General features: G+C 43.0%; 1 long non-coding RNA gene and 1 pseudogene across 1 annotated transcript; one reads left to right on the forward strand and one right to left on the reverse strand.

The window, feature by feature from the left end:
• Positions 1-2,029: 2,029 nt before the first annotated feature.
• Positions 2,030-4,373, reverse strand: LOC121813713. Its single transcript, XR_006053837.1, has 2 exons — positions 4,036-4,373; positions 2,030-2,407 (listed from the first exon to the last, which is right to left on the reverse strand). It is a non-coding gene; the product is annotated as an uncharacterized LOC121813713 (long non-coding RNA).
• Positions 4,374-4,675: 302 nt separating this feature from the next.
• LOC121813712 lies at positions 4,676-7,168 on the forward strand (annotated as a pseudogene).
• The last annotated feature ends 6 nt before the right edge of the window (positions 7,169-7,174 follow it).

Consider the following 7,174-nt stretch of genomic DNA (forward strand, 5'->3'; position numbering starts at 1 on the left):
ACTGCGAATCACTCAGGACTCGCTCACCCCCTCCCTTCTTGCTCACAGCTTCTTCTTCTTCTTGGTTGGCAACCAATGTTAAGGCGCATTACCGCCCCCTGGCTCACAGCTCAGTGGACATTTAGATGAGAAAACATATATTTGACACATTTAAGGAAAATACTAATAAAATAAAAATAAACAAAATAAATGTTCCCTTTAGAATTTTTTTGCTCTTTTTTGCTCTATAATATATTTGTTTTCTTTTAGAATCATTCATCTTAGCAGTAGAATATACATGAAAAGAGAAACAAATTAAGTTTGAGTGAAAATGTACATTTTTTGCACTCTCTGGTCGACTGACTCAGTGAATCAAATGACTCAAAAAAATCCGATTCACTTTGGTGAGTGACTCATTAAAACTCGATTCAGTAAAAAGAATCAAATTTACCATCACTAATCTGGACGTAGCGTTTTGTGGGAGTGTTTTTCTCCCACAAAACGCTACGTCCAGATGAACAGAATCAACTTCTGGAGATTTACTTTCCTGGATGATTGAGAATGCATCAAGTGTCACGGTTCTGGGTCCGTTGGACCCAGTATTTTTGAGTTTATTGTATTTTGGTTTTAGTTTACTTCTGGGATTGTTTTCTTGTTGTTTATGATGATGATTATGATGTTTATTATTTGAGTTTCATGTTTCTGTTTATGTTTAGGATTCGTTCTTCAGTTGTGTCGGCTTAGTATTTGTCCAGTTCCATGTGTCATTTTCTGTCTGTCTCTCTATGTCGAGTCTGCGCCTTTGTGTGATGGTTTCTTGTTCCTGTTTTATTGTGAAGGTCTGCGTCTCATGTGAGTGTGTTCAGTTTTACCTTTGTCTCGTCTTGTTGATCACTCCCAGCTGCGTCCACCACCTGTGTGTTATTTCCCTGTGATTCTCGGTGTATTTAAGTCATGTCTTCCGTCATTGTAGTTGCTGGTCCGTCTGTGTATCCCACCCTGCGTCATCTGTGTGTTTCCCTGCTGTCAACCGCCAAGTGTTTCTGCTCATGTTCAGGTTCGTGTTCTGTAGTTTAGTTTGTTCCCAGTCTAGTTAGTCATAGCTCCCTTTGCCGTTTGTATTTACTTTCATGCTCAATAAACCACCTTCACACCTTCACGACTGCCTGCGTTTGGATCCTCCTTCATTGCCTCCACACGGCTCGCCTCACTCGCCGTGACATCAAGACTGTACAACCTCTTTAGTTCCCAGAACTCAAAAGAACTATGCAAACTCTTTGCCTCAAAAATATTGAGTAATATTTGCCTAAGATGACTAAGTTAAGGCAACTTATTCATTTTGAGTACGGAGTAAAAACCTATTTAGCTTCCAGAACTCAAAAAACTATGCAAACTCGTTGCCTCAAAAAAACTAAGTAAAGCTTACTTAAGATGACTGTTAGGACAACTTACTGTATTTATTGCAAGTCTGCAGTATTAAGTGGTGACAGGGCCCTGTACAAGCAAGCCAGGAACACACTGACCAAGCAGATCAAAGCAGCTAAAAATATCTACTCCCAGAAGCTCTCAGCCAACGACCCTGTGTCAGTGTGGAGGGGCCTGAAGGAAATCACCAGCCACAGATTCCTCCCCCACCCACTGTTGTAGCAAACAAAGACCTGGCCAATGAGTTAAGTGAAAACAGATGATAGTCTGAGCCTTAAATGAAATAAGGTTAAAAAGAAATGCTGCTGTCGACAGTGTGAGGCAGTGAGCTCTGTTACACCATATTTTTTAATTTTCTTTATTATTATTATATTATAGTGTTATTACCTTCCTGTTACTTCATAATAGAACGACAGTTAATGGTAAAAGTCTTGAATAGTTTTGAATTTATTTTTCCATGATCACATTTCATTCAATCACTCGTGGACTTGTGTGAATGTTACATGTGTTATTTCCACCCGTGGATTTACAGACACTGTGTGAACAGTTTTCATTTTATCCAAAGTTTTACTTGATGTCCAACTGATAAAATCACTGACAGACAACAGAAGCAGGAGCTCAGAGAGAAATTCAATTCAACTTTATTTATAAAGAGACAAATCACAACGTTTGGTTTTATTTTACAGAAACTTCAAACTAAACCAAATTCAGGACGTGTATTAAACCTGCAGCTGATCCCTGTCTGCTGTTCACTACCTTTGATCTGTTACCAGCATCATCTCATGTTCCCCAGGTTCACTGACAACGCTGAAACCACCAGCGGGAGACTAAGAGTGCTGATTTAAAAAGATTCAGACATTTTATTTTGCTGCAGCTCAACATGAGGCTGGATCCTGATTCTTTTGTTGTTTTTGTTTTCTCTACATGAAGAAAACAGCAGCAACAAGAAGCACAGCAGGAACTGACAGGCTGACCTTCAGTCCAACAGATCCTCCTGTGTGACCTGCAGGTGAGAAACAGCTGTGAGGTGTCAGGTAGGTGATGATGAAGAACAGAACAGAATCCATTTGCTCTTCAAACTGCTGTCAGACATTATCTGCTGCACTCTGATCACATCACTCAGACCAGCTGCTTTCTACAAAGTCTCATCAGCAACATCTTTACAAACCAACATCAGATTGTGTGTTTTGTGGTCTAAAGTTTTGTGCCTCTGGTTTCTCATTGGCTCACACTCTTGCAGAGCCGTAACACGCACATGAATGAGAGGTGGTGAGTGTAGTTCCTGTTAACAGGGTATTGCAGACCATCCCGCTAATTGCTGAATTTACTTTTGTCTGTCTGTCATATTTATGATGAAAAACAAATGTAATCAAATTACATATTGATATTTTCATATGGGAATTGATCCTGCAACATGAAACGCTGGGATTGGAAGTTCAGCATCGCTCCGCACATCATACCTGTGAGATGACAGACAGCAGTGTGGAGGAGAGTGCGACACAAAAACACAGAAATATGACTGACAGCTGCAAACGAAGCAGCATCTGCTGCAGGTGAAAGATATTGGGACTAGCAGAGCAGAGTGGCTTCACTGTAAAACAAAATTAGCAGTGAGTGTGAAAAATTTCTGTGTGTGGAGTTCAACACCGTCCACTCAGAAGCTGCATCACTGGATGGTAGATTTAAAAAGCTTGCATTCAGTGACAACAGAGCTGTTGATGAGGCACTTCAGAGAATAACTGCAGCAGCAAAGTGCACTCCCACCCAGCTCCACCATTACAGGGCCAAGTGAAGGAGGAGCCACAGACGTCTGCTGTGTGGAGCCTCTTTGATGAAAGAGCTACAGGAGATGCTGCAAAGAGAAATACTACAGCTGATGTTATGATGGAGATGAAATGTTATCTTGAGGAGCCCCTCATCCAACAAGAAGGCCCACAGAGCTGGTGGGAGGCCAAGGCCACAGTCTTTCCCTACCTGTTGAAGGTGATGGAGGGGAGACTGTGCATTGTGGCAACATCTGTTCCTTTGGAGGGTCTTCTCAAAAACTGGGCAGATACTAAGGAGAAAGCACATCAGCCCATCCAAGCTGAGGCAGCTGGTTTTTCTGAATGTCGACCTGCACTGAGGACAAACTGTTTGGCTGCTGAGTTTGGTTCTGTTCTGTGGATTTGTTTACAGTGGGGCTTTTTGTGTTGAATTAAACTTAAAGGTTTGAGTAAAATATTAAACAACAGTAAGAATGCCTGCTTTTGTAACAGAACAAAAACACAAAATTAGGCAATTATAAGGCTTTTCATAAAAACACTACATGCAAAAGGGTTTGTCAGCACACAAAGCATTCACATTTGCCAAGTAAAGCTAAAGTATGAGGCTACAGATGATAATAACTTAAGAGACATTTGGGAGCCACGAGACGTGCAAGATAATCCAGAGCTTAGATCTAAATAAGGAAGTCTTAACTCAGTAATGGAGAATATCCTCACACATTAAGAAGCACCGAGGGAGGGAAGTCCTTCATCACTCTGTCAGTCAGGTAGGTGATCAGTGAAGAACAGCACAGAATCTATGTACCTGCATGTTCAGCTCAATTTGTGGATGCAATAAGAAGTAAAGTGAGAGTGATCAGCTCACCAGTGACTGTGATATTAACCAGGTTACTGATGGCACCATTACTGGACTCACACCAGTAAACTCCGGTGTCGTGAGGCACCAGCGTACTGATTGAACATGATTGATCACGTTGCTGTTGTCCCCGCCCATCTCCACACTCAGCCCTCTGCAGTTTGCTGGTGTTTCTCCTCACAGTCCAATCAGAAAAGCTTTGGTCCTCCTCACAGATTACAGTCACAACATCTCCCTCAGAGAAATCAGAGCTGTGAGGAAGAGGAGAGGTTAGATCAGGGGTGTCAAACTCAAATACACAGTGGGCCAAAATTCAAAACTGGAACAAAGTCGCAGGCTAACGTTAATATTTATTGAAATATATTTATTCCTCCAGATATAAGAATGAATCTTTTCTCAAACACGTTTTGCTGAAAAACTGAATATGGAACAAGTTCTGCTCCAATTATTTGGGTAAAGATAATAAACACTTTGATGGCCTATAAGTGAAAGTGAAAACGTGTAAACGAATAATATAATTAATAAATAATAAATAATTATATTTTTTGATAAGTGAAGTTCACTGAACTGAAAGGAAATTTTGGTTTGATGATGGTTGACATGTTTTCCAAATAGAAGTTTTTCCTCTAGTGAGGAGATGCAGGTGCAGCAGAGCATTGCTGGAAGAAATGATCCCAAGGGTGGAATCTCCTGAGAAATCTTCAGAGACCCAGCGAGAAGTAGGGACCATAGCTGACAGCCCAGGCAGGGGTTGAGGTCAAAGGTCATGCTGTTTGGGGACCTACTGGTCATCATGAGAAGATTCTGGAACCACAGCAATGACCATAAAGCTGCACTGGATGGAGAGCTGTGCCACGGGGCTTTCCAGAGGTAATCACGAGGAGATTGTGGACAACATGTGAAATGAGATAAAAGCTCTTTATCAGTAACTTTTACAACTTCTGGCAGGTTAATGTCTGAACTTTGGAGTGAAACACACCCTTAGTTACAGGAAATAACACCACTGTCTGTAACTAAGTGAATCCACCTTAACACCACCTGTGTGTGTGTGACTGCATTACACTCCCACTGCTGGGAACCTGAACAAGAACCAGAACAAAGTCTAAAATAGAAGCTGACAAACAGCTGCACCACCGAGTGACACTTTATTTTATAAACTTCACAACAGGTTTCATGTTGTGACCTGTGGAGGTGAAAAGACACAAAACCTGTTTTACAGCTTTTGAGCTGCAGGCAGGATTGAAACACACCTTAGTTAAAAGTCAAACAGCAACATTTTCTCCTCCCCTCACGTCACTCAAATGTGACAAACCAGGAAACAGGAAGTTCTTCGTCCTCAGTAAAGAGAGACGCACAGACGATCAGACTGAGCTCAGACCAAACTAGCAGCTTCCTCTGAGTGAGTCCAGCTACAGGAGAGAAAAGTGGAAAACTCCAACACTGCTGCTTCAAGCTGCTGACGCTCCACACACTGAATGTGAGTTTGAGCAAAAACACGACTCAAAGGAAGTTTCAGTGAAGGTGGTAGAGGAGGGAGGGGAGCCAGGACTGACTGTACTTCCTGTCTGCTGTTTTCAGCTTCACTCACAGACTCAATGGCTTCCAGATCAGAGGAGGATCTCTGCTGTCCGGTCTGTCAGGAGGTCTTCAGAGATCCTGTTCTTCTGTCATGTAGCCACAGCTTCTGTAAAGACTGTCTGAAGAGATGGTGGAGAGAGAGACCAACACACGAGTGTCCAGTTTGTAAGAGAAGATCTTCAAAGGATGATCCACCTTTAATCTGGCTTTAAAGAACCTGTGTGAGTCGTTCTTACAGGAGAGAGATCAGAGAGCTTCAGAGGCTCTCTGCAGTCTGCACTCTGAGAAACTCAAACTCTTCTGTCTGGACCATCAGCAGCCAGTGTGTGTCGTCTGCAGAGACTCAGAAAAACACACCAATCACAGATTCAGACCCATCGATGAAGCTGCACAACAACACAAGAAGGAACTTCAGGAAACTCTGGAGCCCTTAAAGAAGAAGTTAAAGGTTTGTGAAGAAGTTCAAGTGAAGTTTGATCAAACAGCAGAACACATTAAGGTCCAGGCCCGACACACAGAGAGGCAGATTAAGGAGCAGTTTAAGAAGCTTCAGCAGTTTCTAGCAGAGGAAGAGGAGGCCAGGCTGGCTGCACTGAGGGAGGAAGAGGAGCAGAAGAGTGGGATGATGAAGGAGAAGATGGAGGCTCTGAGCAGAGAGATAGCAGCTCTTTCAGACACAGTCAGAGCCACAGAGGAGGAGCTGAGAGCTGAAGACGTCTCATTCCTGCACAACTACAAGGCTGCAGTGGAAAGAGTCCAGCGCTGCCCCCTGCTGGATGATCCACAGCTGCCCTCAGGAGCTCTGATAGACCAGGCCAAACACCTGGGCAACCTGACCTTCAACATCTGGAACAACATGAAGGACATGGTCTCCTACACTCCTCTCATCCTGGACCCAAACACTGCTCATCCAGAGCTCATCCTGTCTGAAGATCTGACCAGTGTGAGACGAGGAGGAGAGAGCAGCAGCTTCCTGATAATCCAGAGAGGTTTGATTGTTACATCTCTGTCCTGGGCTCTGAGGGCTTTAACTCAGGGACTCACAGCTGGGATGTTGATGTTGGAGACAGTACAGTGTGGGCACTGGGTGTGTTAGCAGAGTCTGTGCAGAGGAAGGGAAACATACTGTCTGGATTATGGAGAATAGTTTTCTATAAAGGTAAATACTCAGCACGATCACCATCAGCTCCTTTCACTGCTCTCTCAGTACAGAAGAAGCTCCAGAGGATCAGAGTGAATCTGGACTGGAACAGAGGAAAGCTGTCGTTCTCTGATCCTGATACTAACACACACATACACACCTTCACACACACTTTCACTCACAGGATGTTTCCATATTAACACTGTTGATAAACTGAAGGTGTGTCCGTTGAAGGTGTCAGTGTCAGTGCAGCAGATGAGTTGAGGATGATGATGTTTCTAATGTTGTTTCCTGTCAGTGAGTTGAAGCTGTTAAACTGCAGCTGTCCTCCTGCTGCCTCGTTGTTCCAAAGCTCTTTGTTTCTCTTTTAGTTTCACTTTCTTTCTGTTTCTGCTGTCCACCTTTTCACATGGAAAATCATTTCACTGT

This window comes from Haplochromis burtoni, unplaced genomic scaffold, assembly GCF_018398535.1.
Source record: "Haplochromis burtoni strain Fernald_Lab_line unplaced genomic scaffold, NCSU_Asbu1 Contig_2327, whole genome shotgun sequence".
In the NCBI taxonomy this organism is placed as follows: Eukaryota; Metazoa; Chordata; class Actinopteri; order Cichliformes; family Cichlidae; genus Haplochromis; species Haplochromis burtoni.